The following is a 16,090-nucleotide window of genomic DNA, read 5'->3' on the forward strand; positions in this document are numbered from 1 at the left end:
TATTGACTGGGTTCCTTTGGGGACTCCTGGTGAGATCTCAAAAGATGATTTTGTGCACTGGTAGCTGAAGCTCTGAGTAAGAAGAATTCAAGGATGACCATGGTTTTCTACATGGACAATTGCAAGAAGCCCACATAGTATGTTCTCAGAGTAGTGGACACAAATACTTGGACTTCTTTTCTCTTTGAGCAGGAAGTTCTTCCAAGGTTTAAACCTTAGAAGATCCCCAAAATGTCTCTGAAATCTGTACTCCCGAGTTACTATTTTTTAAAGAAAGTCTCCAGAAGTAGGGATCATGGAAAGGACCATCCTATAGTTAATCTTAACTGACATGGCCAATGGAATGTGACGACTCCAACCCTTGACATGACAGTGAGAGTTTCTTCTGCTCTTCAGTACTATTTCTCTGTCTCTTAAGTTGGTGTCTCTGGTTCCACATTTCCAATGTCCAACTAACTCATGTCCCAGCGCCTCCTCTCTCCAGTTTGCTGCCCCATGTCCACCAGAGAGCTAGGAAAAAGATCTCACCATGATTCTGGAGGCACTGATGAACACTTATGACCACCACAGAGACCCTAAAAGGATAGGGACTGGGGTGAGGCAAGTGAGGCTAAGTCATTAAAATCTGAATGTTTTACTCATCATGAGTTCTTTTTTAATATTCATTTTTATTTTTAAAAAGACTGCAATAGGACATTATTTATCTTGGTTACTGAGGGTTTTTTTTTTTTTTTGCGCTTCTATAAATTTCATAGCAAGTCCCTTCTTTGCTACAAATAGAGGGAGGATAAAAAATATCACAGCTTTGACTGAAATTTTGCTTCATGTGAGAGCCTTAGGAAAAAACAGCATTTTGAGATAGGTAAGGGTATACCTAACACCTACATAAATATTGACAGAAAAGAACATACTGAGAAACACGCCCTGAGAAGAAAGAGAAGGTACAAAGAAGGTCAGTTTGAGATTGATATTTCTGAGGGGCAAGCTGTCCAGATGCCTTTCTGTGTCAGCACTGCATAGAAGACAATGTGTGTTCAGTTTCCCTGGTGGCCTTCCAGGTACATTATGAGGACAATTAAAACCCATATCCCAGACCTACACAGCTTTCAGTGATTGGGCTCAAGTTAATCAGTGGGAATTGAATGAAACCGCTTGTTCAAGTAAAACTGATTGAACTCTTGATGAGCAAAAATGGAAAACTTGACCACCAGTCTTTACTTCCTTTCCTGAGGGGCACTGTGGTGTGAGAGTACCCTCATTCCTCCACGCCAGAGTTTTATAGATGCTTTAGAAAGATGTAATTGGTAATTAATGCCAAATTTACACTGTGGATATAATGGTTTATAAGTCCATGGTTTGTATTTTGCTGTATAGAGCTATTCTTAAGTATTTTCTCAACAATAAGCAGTTCATTCCAACTGAATTAAATTCTTTTTAATGAATCCATTTGTTGTTCTTAAATAATTCTAAATTATTGAAATTCTTCAGTATGGATCCATGAAAAACTGAAGTAATATGATCCAACAATGTAAACAAAAAAGAAACTTATTATGTTTTGAACAAATATATATATATATTACTACTAGAATCCCATGACAACTCCATAAATGCCAAATACATTGATTTGGGTAAAGATCTAGGATACTTTCCATTTGTCGAACTGCAAACAGATAGCAATTTAACTTATTTTGATAATTGGTATGATTTTTCTTTTAACTAATCTTTCCCAAAATGTATTCCTATGTGGATTTCATGTGAGTGTGAATCTATAAAATTGACCCAGATTCTCTCTCAGCAGTAGAACTGATCTTTTTTTTCCTGTGTCTTGTAACACACATTTGTGAACTTGCCTGGTATAATTGAAAAGAAATTCTTCATGGACCAGGATTATTTGCTAAATGTGTTTCTCTTTGAACATCAGTGGACTATACACCTAAATGCAGGGTGAAAGTGAGAGAATTTTCTTGACCATGATATTACTTTAATCTTGCCTGTTTCATATTCTTTAGAAAACCCCAACATCCCTAGAGCATTCCCACAATGGATACTATCACTACACAATTAGCTATAACAATAAGAAAAGCCCAGGTTCTGGAGAAACTTTATAAGATTCTTGATACATAATGTGTTATTCTCTGAACAATGTTCTTTGTTATTTGAAATCAAGTTTTCTTAGGGACTTGTTCATATGGTTCCCTCTGTGTCTTCAGAAGAATGAGTTGGCAAACAAACTTTACTATAGCTGGCAGTCATTTAGCGATACATTAAATGACTAACCACAGCTGGTGGGCTAGCTTTTCCCCATTGCCTCCCTGAAGATAATTAGGGTCTTGGAGAAATGTGTTACTGTCTGTTTCCTGGGTCCAGCCAGTGTGCCTCCATGGTAGAGCATCGACTTATGAATGGTTTGATTCCGGGTTGGGGCACACGCCCAGGTTGTGGGCTCAATCCCCAGTAGGAACTGTGCAGGAGGCAGCAGATAAATGCTTCTCTCTCATTATTGATATTTCTATCTCTCTCTCCCTCTCCCTTCCTCTCTGAAATTAAAGAAAAAAATCTGTTCCCTGGGATCAAACTTATTAATAAGGAGCCCTGTTGGCTCTTGGGGAAAGAGTTCTCTACTTGTAATGACAAATGCTACTCTAGAAGATATGACAGGCAAAGGAGGAGAATGAAAGAAGAGGTTCCCCAGTTGGGTTACCAGCTATGAGAGAATGTGTCATTAGCACCTGGATAGGGTTTTGAAGGATGAGCAGGAGTTCTGCAGGAGGGAGGACCTTCACCCAGCTCAGTGATGCCATTGTCAACAATCTCATACTTCACAGCTATGGCTTATCAGTGACCTTCAGACAATCACCCCCTGGTGCCTGCCTTCCTTGTCCATAAACAAAGATGTGCCTTCCTGGATGTGTAAGCTGCTCTCACCTCCCACAAGGATGGCCCCTCATACAAAAAACAGTTGCCTTTGCTGAAAGGTGGGGCCGACCCTGAGGTACAAAGTGCACTCCAGAGCCCCTCTTGGAATCAGGTTGAGTCTGAGACTTCATCTGAAATTGTGCCTTTGCTTGACGTCTGCTTCTCCCAGATTGGCCCCGCCCACACCATGCCCACCTCAGTGAATCACTGGGCCTGAATCCTTGGCTCAGGATGTCCCGGGAGGACCCACCTCAGACAGAATATATCAGAACAAGAATTCTGGGAGGGGCCACAGCAGCTGCGTGCGTCAGAAATTGTACAGGCCTTGAGAGATCTTTCTCAGCATCATTCACCCTCCCCCTGCTCATCAGTGCCCTTACTGACATTCCTGGTGGCTCCAGTGAAGGGGAGAGTGGGTGGGGCCAATGGAAAGAGATGCTTAAATATCTCTGTGACAAAACATTCCTTTAACTTTCCTTGATTCAAGGCTTTCACTTGGTCCACTGGAGACTTTTCAGAGCTTGTATGTTACCATTCTGCTTTCTATTACAGAATTCTTTGTTTTATAAACCCACCTCCTAAACTCCCCCCTTAAAAAACACCCAAAAACACCCAATTTCTTCAAAGCAGCTTTTTCCATTCTGTGGATATAGAAAAAATGGTGGTAAGTCAGAAACTTCTCCTCTCTGATGGTTATTTTATCTTTTGGCACTGGCCCTTGGAGATCAGAGGCCAGAATCAGATAGAGCGCCTCTGGTCCTCCCGGAGTCGTTCAGCACTTACGTAACACCCTGGCCGCTGTGCCAGGCGGTTGCAGGTTGGCCACTGTCTTGATTTAATGCCCTCCTTTGCTGTGGTCCATTTGCCCAGGCTCAATGAGCCATAAAAAACAGATCCTCCGGCGAGCTGACAGTCTCTGCTTCAGAGATGTAAGGTCAATGGGGAACCTACAACAGATGATTCTCTATTTATTCAGTGTATTACGAGGAATGGTCATCAGAATTAGTGGTCCATTTTAGGGGAAGGTGGGTAGAAACTCGGGCCCTTTACACAATTTCTCTGGGTTTAAAATAACAATTACTCTAAACTCTATTCTTCCTCTAGCTCCCTCTCCTCTTCCCTCTTTCCCTCCCTTCCTATCTTATTATTTTTTATTGAGAACAATATTTAATTTACTCAGTTTTCCTTACAGCCGAAACTCTGGGAATTCAAAATTAGCACCCTTGCCCGTGAGCTTCTTATAGACCTCAGAAACGGTTTTAACCTTGTGCTCCACGTTGTTCTTCTGCGCTTTGTCCAAATGCACCCTTATGAGCCGGCTGCGTCCAGCTTCACAGGGATTCCCTTGCCCACAGTTTCACTTGGGAAACCAAGTCCTCCAGGATGGTGTGCACAGCGGTCAGGGTGCGGCTCCTCAGATGCTTTTGCTTATTCTCTGTCCGGCTCTTTGCCCGTTGGCTTCGGCAGAATTTTCCTGTGAGCGATAAAGACCAGGTGCTTCCCACTGAGTGTTTTCTCCAGCTCACGCAGCAGCCGGACTTGAATTTTCTGGAAAGACTTGAGTTGAAGAACCGGAACAAAGATTATAACAGCTTTTCGACCACCCCCAATTTCAATTTCCTTGGCTGCTGTGATGTTCAGCTCCCATAGCTGGGCCTTGAGGTCCAAGTTCATCTCCAGCTCCAGCAAAGCCTGGGAGATGCCAGACTCAAACTCATCTGGCTTCTTGCCATTGGGCTTCACAATCTTGGCGCTGGAATTGAACTTGGCCTTCTCCTGGGTGAGCGCCGGCCTGAGAAGAGGCCTAGGTCTCTGGAGAGCTCCTCAAACTTTGTGGCGGAAAAGCCCTCCCTTTCTATCTTGAATTTGACTACAGCTTTATAATTTGCTGGAAGTTTAGTGTGAATTCAGAAGTGAACTTACAAAAGTTCTATAAAAATTTAAAAAATCTCTTGGCAGCACAAGCCTACAAACTCTTCCATGCAAGCCATTCTGAGCCACTGCTCACCTGCTGGAGGCAAGGCTGTTAAAGGCCTCCAGTTTCAGGAGAGAACAGGTGCTGGCCCTTCAATTGCAAACTGTCTGACTTCGGGCAAATGTAATCCCATGAATCTCAGTTTTCTCAGGTGCAAAAAGGAGATAATTATGCCTCCTGTGCTGAAAAGGAAAGAGACATCTCTCTAGCATGTAACTAGCATATAATCAGAGCTTAATAAATGACAGGCATCATCATGAGACAAACGCATGAACAAAGGCGTTAGGGCTGGGAACAGGAAAGGAAAAGGAAATCTTTGGGGAAAGTGGGGCTTAAAAAATGTAGTCTTCTTGGAAGTGGGGTTGAAATGATTTCTTGGAGTCTATCATTGGGAAAGAACCGGGTGTGTGGATGTGGGTGTGTGGGTGGGAGGAGTGGGGGGACAGACCACAGCCAGATCAGAGGGTGGTGATTATTTTGATGGCCTCTGCTGAGAAGGTGTCAAAGGTCAGCAGTTCAGAGTTGCTGGGGATATCCCCCCAGTGTACATGGGATTCCCCCCACTAGCAATGCTCAGCTGAATTGGGTCAGAAAACGGGAGTTAACATTAACAACAACTCTTTATCTCAACACAGCTTTATCCCCAATTCAGTTCTTCTCCTCCTCCTCCTCTTCCTTCTTTGTATAACCCTCTACATTAGGAAACTATTTTAAAAACGCTTCTCCCTGTCAAAAATAGAGTCAACAAGTGCTTCTTGGAGCATGTTAAGCAGACGGTCTTCCCGAGGCCAGGATACAAGTGCTGTTGTTGTTTTGTGACCTCATCCCATCCTGCCTGCAGTCGGAGATTGGTAGCTGACAATGCAGAGGGCCCTGTATGGGGATTTAGCCAGAATCTAGATGTCTTGAGCTGGAGGCAAGAACAAGAAAGACCTAAGAAGGTGAAGGATGCGGGAGAAGGAACTTGGTTTCACCTGTGGAAGCTGCACCAAAATGACAACTCTAGCACAAGCCTTGTCAGCACACACATGTTCTGATCCTCATGGTGGATGTCAGAAGTGTGGGTGGAGCGAATTTCTTGACAAATTTCTCCCTCTTTAACCCTACCTTACACATGCCTCTCTGCTTCCCTTTTATAAAAATCAGAACCATTTCAGAGGGGATGCCCTAGAAACCGGCATGTCCTCATTCCTTTACAGACAAATTTGAAAAGACTGAAATACTGAAATACCCATGAGAGGGGAGAGGGGAAGAGAGAGCAAGAGAGGGGGAGAGAGAGAGAGAGAGAGAGAGAGAGAGAGAGAAAGAGAACTTGAAAATTAATCACCAAGACAATGGTGAAAATTCACCACTAGAAAGTCTGGCTTTTAAAGCCTCTCCCTTTCCTAGATTCAACTTTTTAACAAGAGAGGTTAAAACATAGTACTTTAAAAAGAGAATTTACAAACTAAGTTGGTAGGATAATCCTAGCCCGTCTATGCATTCACCTCCCTGCCCCCCATACCAATACAGCTGATAAAATGTTTTGAATAAATGTACGTAGGTATTGCATCTCTGGACAACTTTGTTAGGGTGAAAGGTCACCTAAGGTTAGTATCACAAACTGGACAATGATTAGTACACCTCAAATTGATTTATACTATCAAATGGAGAGTAATTTTAGTAATTAATACAACTGCTTAATTCCCACATAGTTGAAGACTTGTCATGTATTTCTCATTAACTTGTAGTAAAAATGGTAATAAAACAAAAAGATCTCAGTCTGAACACAGATGTGATTTTAGTTGATATTAAAAAATAACCTCATTAAGACTCACATTTGTTAATGACCTTAACCGTCACAGACATTGGCCAAAGTTTGAGCTTGAGTCAGGGTGTATGCATTGATTTATAAACCTGTGTTGGATTGTTTTCCAAGCAGAGTAATTGTATTCAGCTGCAGAATTCAATCTTTGAATTCCAAAACTTTGTACCCAGAGTCAGTAAATGTCAGCGGTGAAGGTAATGGGCCATAGAAATAAAATTCTCATCATGGAGGGATGGGTGGCGCCATCTCGCAGTAGCCAGGCCTGTGAGTCTGGTTTACATCAGATGCTCAGATTCTCTGTGTGGCGAGGCTTTGCCAACATAGCCATGTCTAGGAAGACTGGACTTATTCCTTTCCAGCACTTAAAAATCTTATCTTATGCATTAATCTCCTGTGAATGTTTTAACGAATTACCACAGACGTGGTGGCTTAAAATGATGCAAATTTATTCTCTTACAGATGTAGCAGCCAGAAGTCTAAAATGGGTTTCAGCAGGTTGTGATCAAGTGTGGAATTCTCTCCAGGAATTCTCTGGGGGAGAATTTGTTTCTTTGCCTTTTCCAGGTTCTGGTGGCCACCTCTATCCCCTCTGCCCGTGGCCTCGTAGCTCCTGTCTCCATCTTGAAAGCACATCGCTCTAGTCTCGGTGTCTGTCATTACCTCGCTTTCTCCTTCTCTGCCTTCCTCTTACAAGGTACTGTGATCACCCTAAGAGCCCCTCAGCTCATCCAGGGAATGCCCCATCTCAAGAGCCTTAACTTCCATCTGCAAAGTCACATTTTTCATAGAAGATGACATTCACAGGTTCCAAGGATTATTTTGTTTACCACATCTTAGAACTCAAATTATTAAGTTTGACCAGGATTACCACTATGTCCTTTTTTTTTTAAATTAGAAAGGGAGTTATAGAGAACTTTGTATTTTATTTAATCAAATCTCTTAAACTAAGAAAATAATATGCTTATGATTTAAAAATTTAACCAATACAAAAGGTGTGCCAGGGAAAGTGAAGGCCTTTCACTCTATCTAGACTAGGTTGGCCTCGGTGGCCAGTTGGCCACTGTATACCAGCCCCAGACCCTTCCCCGGAGCTAACCATAGTTACCTGTTTTTCAGGTGCCCTTCCAGAAAGTTTTCACATATATAGTGTATATTTTTAACATGAATGAAAAATGCTATACATGTTGTTCTGTTCTTGAACTTTCCAGTTATTTTATCTTGGAACTCTTTCCTTGTCAACACATCCAATTTTATCTTATTTCTTTTAACTGTTGTGTAGTATTCCATTGAATGGATGTACCATAATTTGTTTAAACATTTAAAAATATATATAAGCATTTAGATTAGTTTCAGAATTTTCTTTACCATTACAATGTAATCTACATCTTTATATGTGTATTTCTTTATATATGTCAGTAGTTAGTTGCTGAGCAACATTCCATTATAGCAATATACTACAATTTGCTTATTTCCCCCCCCCCCTGCCATTGGTAGACATTTTATTGTTTCCAGGTTTTTACTATTATGAATAAAGCTGCTATAAAAATTTGAATATAAGTCTTTGTGTGGACATATTTTCATTTCTTTTTGGTAAATACCGGGAGTAATTGGAATTGTTGGGTCATGGGGTTTGTATATGGCCAACCTTAGTAAATGGTATCCAATAGTTTTCAGAAGGGATTGTATAAATTTACCCACCTCCCAGCACTGTGTGAGAGTCCAGCTGTTGAATATTCTTGCCAACACCTGACACTTTTCCATGTTAGCCATTCTGATGGATGTATGATAGTGTTTATTTCATTGTATTTTCAGTTAGCATTTCCCTGATCATTAATGTATTTGAGTGACTCTTCACATGTTTACTGACCATTTGGTTATCTTCTCAATGAATGAGTTACCTGGTCACATGTTTTTCTTATTGTGCTGTTGGTTTGTCTGTCTTGTTCTTAATGATTTGAAGAAGTTCTTTACATATTCTGGATCCAACTTCTTTATTAGCTATATGCATTGAAAATTAACTCCCTCTCTATGAGTTCATATTCACTCTCTTAGTGGTGCCTTTTAATTAACAAAAGCTCTTAATTTTCATCAATTCCAGTTTATCAAACTTTTTCTTGTCAGTGTGCTGCTGTATTATTTTATGAAATCTTTGCTGTTTCAAGGTCAGACTGATATCCCCTTATGTGATCTTCTAGGTATGTAAGTGGAATCGGCTCTTGTATATGATGTGAGAAGGTAAGATTCATTTTTAAAAATATAACTATTCAACTGACCCTGAACCACTTACTAAAGGACCATCTTTTCCTCGTGACTGTAATGTTACCTCTGTCAATGAAATGAACATCAATTTGTGGGTCTGTTTCTAGACCCCCTGTTCTGTTTAACTAGATGTGATTTGATTTAGGAAAAAGAAAGCCTGTGACCTTTCTCTCATCTGAGTGCCTTGAAGCAAATTTGCACCATCAGAATAATTCTGTTTTGATCAGGATATGCCTAAAGAGTTATTTTGAGTTCTTGCTCCCTTCAGTAAGATGAAGTGCTTAAGTTAAATCATAATTAGATTCTCTGACCCTTTTTCAAGATCTTTGGAAGAAATAAGCCAGTAACAGCTTTAGAGTAGAATATCCTGTGAGAGCTTCTGCCTGAGAGAAATGAGGGCTGGGCCTCTGTCAGTAAGTCAGGAGGCTCTTCCAGTGGGTGTCGGACTGTTTCCCCAGCATTCCTCCTCCTATGGTGTCCCAGCATATGTCTTTCTGGCTCAAGATAACCTTGATGGTTCTCCAAGCCAGTTTCAAAAACCCCATCTGCTCATTTTCATCTTGGCTTGTTCCGTGTGCCTCTCCCTCCAAGGCCTCTCCCCTGCTTTTGGTCTCTAGAAAGTGAATCCCCTGTCTGATATCTGTGAGAAAGCCTCTCCTAATCCTGGCAGCCTTATTGATCTTCCTCCTCTCTGAACCAAGGGCTGCTATTATCTTGAATCACCTGTTTTGGCCTTTGTATCATTACTAAATATTTCAAAGGTACTTGTCTTGTCTCTCAAGCTGAAAGCGCAGCTCTGAAGGAGGTCAAGGCCTGCTCTTACTCAAAGCAGTTGATCCATAAATATTTCATCTTTGATGAAGGGAATGGTGGGCACGGAGGCAGTTGAGTGGTGGCAACTGGGAGTCACCTGCTTTGGGACATGGAGAAGAGAAACAGAGGAAGGTCTGATGCCTTCGGGGGAGCCAAAGCCCTGTCCCCAGTTTGGATGCCTGGTGGTCTTTTGCCTCTAACATTTTGGTGTCAGATTGCCCTAAACACTTGCTTCATGTTTCCAAATGTTTGGATCAGAAAAGAGACCCACTTTCACATGGGATGGGGCGGGGCATGACCGGGGTGAGGAGAAGACAACTCGGGTTTGAGAAGGAACTTCTCTTTGTTTTTTAGCTGGAAATGGAAGCAACGCTGGTGTTCTCCTCCCTTTCGGAAAAAAGCCTGCAACCAGGGAAGGTGTGGGAATATGAGGGACAGGCCAACACCACCATCTCCAGGCTTCACAAAGCCGCGTCATCGGAATAGACAAACCATCACACCTGCAGGATGAGACGTCCTTTTAAATAGATGCTAAACAGGATCGGTGTCATGTGCCTTCAGCATAATGTGACAACTGCCTGCGCTGGCTGATTTACTCGGAAAAGCTGTTGAGTTGCAGGTTAAGTGAGACAAATATGGAAGGACATTCCGGTTGTTTGGGGATTTTTGTCACTTGCTCCTGACAGATGTTCTTCCCTGAGGTTTCTGGCAGAATGGAAGGAATGACCTGAGACTTGAAAAGTTGAAAAAAAAATATTGCCACCCTAGTATCCTCTTATTTAGTGACTACTAACAAGTGTGTAGTGTAAAAATAACCCCCCTGGTGTAGTTTTTGGGAGCAATTGGAATAATTTGTACTCACTTGCCTGCTGACAGTGGTGGGTTTGCTGTTTGTTATGGGAACATTCCAAGGAACCCATTAATCGCCCTTTGGATACCCCTTAGGTACCAAATGGAAATGAACAGAAATAAAGTTTATGGCATAGTGCAGTTCTGATAACAAAAACCTGACGACTCAACTTTTAAAACCTTAAATTCTCTCAGCATTCTCTGAGTGGAGACGAATTTCACCCAGCAAGGAGCCCAGGCCATGCAAGTCTTCTTGACCTTTGCAGGCCTTGTCAGAACCTTCCATATTTCCCACCAAAGCTAAGTCCCACTAAACTGGCTTATAAACCGTTACTCCTGGCTGTTCAGGGGCCACTCCTCCTAGAGTGCTCCTGCATGCACATTAAGTTTTTCTTCGGTTAATTTGTCTGTTGTTAATTAATTCGCAGCCCCAACCACTCAAACATAAGTTGACACAGGAAAAGGTTTCCTCCCAACAGAAGGATGTGAAAAATCCAGTGGGGCAGTGTTACAGTGACAATATAGTTGTGCTGAGGGGTAAAAGCAATACGTAGTGATGGAGTAGCTGGCACATCCTCCTTTCCTGCACAAACTCTCATCTCTCATTGTCCTTATCCTTTGCCACTGTGGAGCACTCATCAGTCTTTGAAACACCTTCAACTCCACTTTTTCTCATATTGGTCCCTCTTCAAAAGCCCCAAACCTTTCTCTCTGCTAAGGATCTCCCTCTGATAACATTTAATGGCTTTATCTTGACAACTTCTCTATTGCTTTCTGCCAGACAGTATTAAGCACTCCTTTCTGTGTTCGCTTAGCAATGTGACCATACAATTGCCCCATCTATGTCCTTATCCACAGCTACCCGTTCATTTAGCTACCTCCCCGTTCTTTCATGTATCCATTGGCCCATCCATCTACTCATGTTTTTGTTCATCCAGCACTCCTTCCATCTACTCATGGAAGAAATATCTGTCTAAACCCTATATGTGCCTAAGCCTAGATTTGACCTTGACATGGATCAGATTGATTCCATTTGGTTCCAAGGTCACAGAGTAGACAGCCAATTCCAGAAAACACCTCCAGAATGCGGCTCGTCATTCCATGTCAGGTTTTGTTTTAATCCTCACCGGAGAATGTTTTTTTAATTGATTTTAGAGAGAGGGGGAGGAAGAGAGAGAGAAAGATCAGTGTGTGAGAGAAACATCAGTTGGTTGCCTCACATATGGGCCTGGACTGGGGATGGAACCCACAACCTGGGTATGTGCCCTGACTGGGAATCAAACCCGGGACTCTTTAGTGTATGGAATAAAGCTCCAACCAACTGAGCCAGCTGGCCAGGGCTCATGTCAGTTTTATGTAGGCTTGGAAGAACCCATCCTCAGTACCTTCTCTGCTCACTTGCCCTCTTGACCAATGAGGAGCTGAGAGAGAAATGCTCGGTTTGAATTTTAGATTAAGAACCTGGAAATTCTAGGGCCTGTTTCTTCTGACTTAGAGACACCTAGAATCAGTGCAGAGGAGTCAAGGTCGGGGCCATCAATGGGATGCAGTTACTTCCGAGGATTTTAGCTTTAGGATGGTTACACGTGTGCAGAATCATGGATATTTTACCACCAAACTGATATTCAGTTACCTTTTTTTTATTTGTAGTCTCAAGAACAAATGGGCTGTGGTAAGATGGAATGAGAACAAAAAGCTTTAGAAAGTGAAACCAGCACTTGGACACGGAAACACCACAAACGCCCTTTCTCACTCGGAGTTCTCCCTTAGGTGCACTCCATCACGGAGATAGAAAGAGCGCGAAGGCGTCTTTGACTCCGCTGTAAAATTTTCTTTATTGGAAGGGGCTCGCACTCTAACTCAAATGGTGACACCTTAACCACCGTGCTCCTCGTAAAACATTCAATGGCTCCTGCTAACACTTGTCAACCCAGAAAGGTCCCGGCTCAAAACAGAACCCGAGGTTTTTTCCTGCTGATTTCCAAACTCCATGTGGCAATTGGACGTTCACGGTTGTTATGAAGAAAAGGTTCTGCCTTCGTGGTAGTAATTTCAGCCTGTGTTAACAGACATAAACATTTTCACTAAAAGGCAGGCGTTTTTACTTGTTGAGGAATCAGGGTTCTTTTCTCTGACTCTGGCACCCACTGCTCACAGCCGTAAATCAAGTGATGCACAACTCACTCTCCCCTTCTCAATGGAGGTTGGCTCTCTGACTATTCCATTCATTAGATGTGGAGTGAGAGAAATGCACACTTCATTTTCTTTGTGGCCACAACCTTATTTTCCCTCTTCGGGTCTGAAGAAAACCAATAAACCTTCTATCTTCAAATTTTCAGAGGAGTGCTTTCCATCTAGCTGATTCTCAAATGCTTTTAAATGGAAAAAAAAGAACTGAAAACAGGCTGCTGTTTGGGTGATTTGCAAGCTCTCTGAAATTACTGTTTTTCTGCTTCACAGACTCAGTGATTGACAGTGCCTTCCCCCAGATAGTCAAACAGCTGGCATTGGCCAGGATGATGCCGCTCGAAATTGCTCATCTTTTTTTTTTTTTTTAAATGTCAGTTACTACTGAATGCAAACTAGAATTAATTTTTCATGGGCTAATGGTCTTGCATAGCTACAGTGTACCTGCTGGGTTTATGGACTTTGTAAATAACATATTCTCTCATTCTCTCTCTCTCTCTCTCTCTCTCTCTCTCTGCCATTCTTGGTCTCTTAGGAATTTTAGTTTTTTCATGCTCTTAGCCCCTCCTCATATCTGGTTTAGTTTGATAAGAGCAGATAGACTAGCCAACCTGGGGTGTGAGAAAACTCTTTGTAGATGGGGTCCAGTGGTCATAGTCAGCAACTGGTGCATTGGACTGGAGCTTGAGGTTTCAGCACAAGCCCCTCTGTCCCCTAGCTGTGTCCAGGGTGAGAAGCCATAGGCCGAAGGCCCTGTAGCCCATTGTACCTCCCTGTAGACCAAGGTTTCTCAACCTTGACACTATTAAATTTTGGCCTGAAATAATTCTTTGTTGTGAGAGGGGGCTGTCTGGGTTCATTGTAATACATTTAGCAGCATTCGTGCTTTTTTATCTCCATGACAGAGTGCACCTAAGTGGCTTTTATCCACATCTTCCCCATGATTGACAACCAAAAATGCCTCCAGAAATTGGCAAATGTCCCCTGAGTGGTGAGGGGATTGTCCCCAGTTAAAAACCACGACTGTAGATACTCTACCCTGTGCTCCTCAAGTGGAATTCTCCAGAGAAAGTTGGGATGAATGAGAAAAGAGGAAAAGGAGATGGGGGAGGAAATCAGAAATGAGATGAACTCTGGGGTGTGGTAGCCTCTGCTGAGAATCCAGACTAATTAATTCACTGGTCACTAACCCTGGCTGTGCGTTGATATAACCTGGAGAGCTTTACAAAATACCCACTGTCTGAGCCCAGTCCCAATATCCTGAATTAATTGGTTTGAGGAAAGCATCCGGTGTGATCATGTGTGCATGGAACATAGCAGGTGCTCTGGTATTTCTCAGGCTGACAAGCAGAATATATTAGGTCACTTACATAAAGTGTAAATCACCCCCTTCTCCCAATTCTGGGAATCAGATTTACTTTATGGCTCAAGCTAAAGAATTGCAAGAATCAGGAAACCAGAAACAATGAGGATGACAGGGAACCAGGGATAGCATTTATGACCATTATACCGAGTTCTAATAAGTATTCAATGAATGCCAACAACCACAGGAAAGAAGGCACAGGGTAACCACAAAACTGATGGGACAAGCAGGAAGCATAGTAAATTGGTACACCTAAATTCTATCACATCAAAAAGAATATTAAGTGCCGAAACCGGTTTGGCTCAGTGGATAGAGCGTCGGCCTGCGGACTGAAGGGTCCCAGGGTCGATTCCGGTCAAGGGCATGTACCTGGGTTGCGGGCACATCCCCAGTAGGAGATGTGCAGGAGGCAGCTGATCGATGTTTCTCTCTCATCGATGTTTCTAACTCTCTATCTCTCTCCCTTCCTCTCTGTAAAAAAATCAATAAAATATATTTAAAAAAAAAAAAAAAGAATATTAAGTGTAAATGGATTAAACACTCCAATTAAGAGGCAGTGGCCCTTCTGATTTGTCCTAAAGTTCAAGGACCACAACTCCAGCAGACTGGGGAGGTAATCAGCTCTTCATAGGCAAACCAATCAGAGGATGCGTTAGCTCACTCATCAGCAACCGTCCTAGAAAACAAAAATCTCCTTGTCCCAATGGACAAGCCTGAGGACCTTCAGGAGTGGTTAAGTTGGAGACCTCAGCCATGGTGGTTTGTGCAGAAGGATGCCTGACAGGCCTGAAGAGCTTCATTCTTTCTCAAGCCCTGTCAATTAAGGGGTTCATCTGTGAGGTGTAGATGGTCACATCATGAGGACATCATCATCATTTCTGGATGTATTTCCACCTGTGTTTGTATCCACCTGCCCCTTGTCTCACAGTGGCCATGGGCAGCATTTTAGCTATCTATTCATTTTAAATGGAAATAAGAGTTAAGAGAAACTCCTTTAGGAGTAAGTTGGGAAATTACCATTAATAATAAACAACTTAGTGTTTTTCACTTTAATTTCTGTACTGAAAATATAATCAACAGTGAGGCAGTGAAGTATGATTTTATTGATCCAGATAGCCTCTCCAACTCCAAAATCTCTTTCCATCCAGCCTAATACTACACCAGAAAGGTCATTACTAAATACTACGTACTGTCATTGACACTGCCTATTTATTCACTTAAACACTGTACCTGACTCAGGTACTATTTTCTTTGGTTAATTTGTTTTTGTTCATCCAACACTCATATGCTGGCCCGTATGCTGGCGTGGAATCCTTGATTACTGATCTCTACAGTCCAGTTTGCTCATCGCCATAAACCACAGAAGCGCCTGAGGGCACCTAGCATGCAGCTGTGCCAGCCTCGTCTCTCAGACTGCTCCTGGCACCTGCAAATAGCCCACAACCCCATGTCTTGATTCTATTTTGAAATCTGAGATTACCGCAAAATGAAACAGAACAGAATGTGTATTTCTAGCGTCCCCTCCTATCACAGAATGAGCAGTTGAGAAGTTCCTGAAGCTGCGGTCTCTCTGGCAGGGCAGAGGAGGCATTCACGCTTCCTGGAGCCTTGTTTACTTCTCCAGGAGGCCGCAGAACACACCCGACACTCTCCCTTCCTCAACTGACTCGCCACACTTCCCACACATTGTCTTTTTACTTATTTATTTTAACCCAAAGAACACTCTGTTCCCTGCTCTCCTTATACTCACGTTGGAGGCGCCACAGCAAGTTGGACACAGGTGGCTATTACTAAATCCTGGATAACAAGCACACAGCTCAACCCAGGGCTCCCCCCCTCTCCCTGGGAATTAGAAGGGTTGGAAGAAATAATGCCATGCTGAGGAGGTTGTGGGCGGGACATCTCCTCACATAAACATTAA

General features: G+C 42.6%; 1 pseudogene; it reads right to left on the reverse strand.

Moving 5' to 3' along the window:
- Window positions 1–4,102: 4,102 nt before the first annotated feature.
- Window positions 4,103–16,090, reverse strand: part of LOC102257011 — a 35,421-nt pseudogene continuing 23,433 nt past the window's right edge.

Source organism: Myotis brandtii, unplaced genomic scaffold (assembly GCF_000412655.1).
Source record: "Myotis brandtii unplaced genomic scaffold, ASM41265v1 scaffold328, whole genome shotgun sequence".
In the NCBI taxonomy this organism is placed as follows: domain Eukaryota; kingdom Metazoa; phylum Chordata; class Mammalia; order Chiroptera; family Vespertilionidae; genus Myotis; species Myotis brandtii.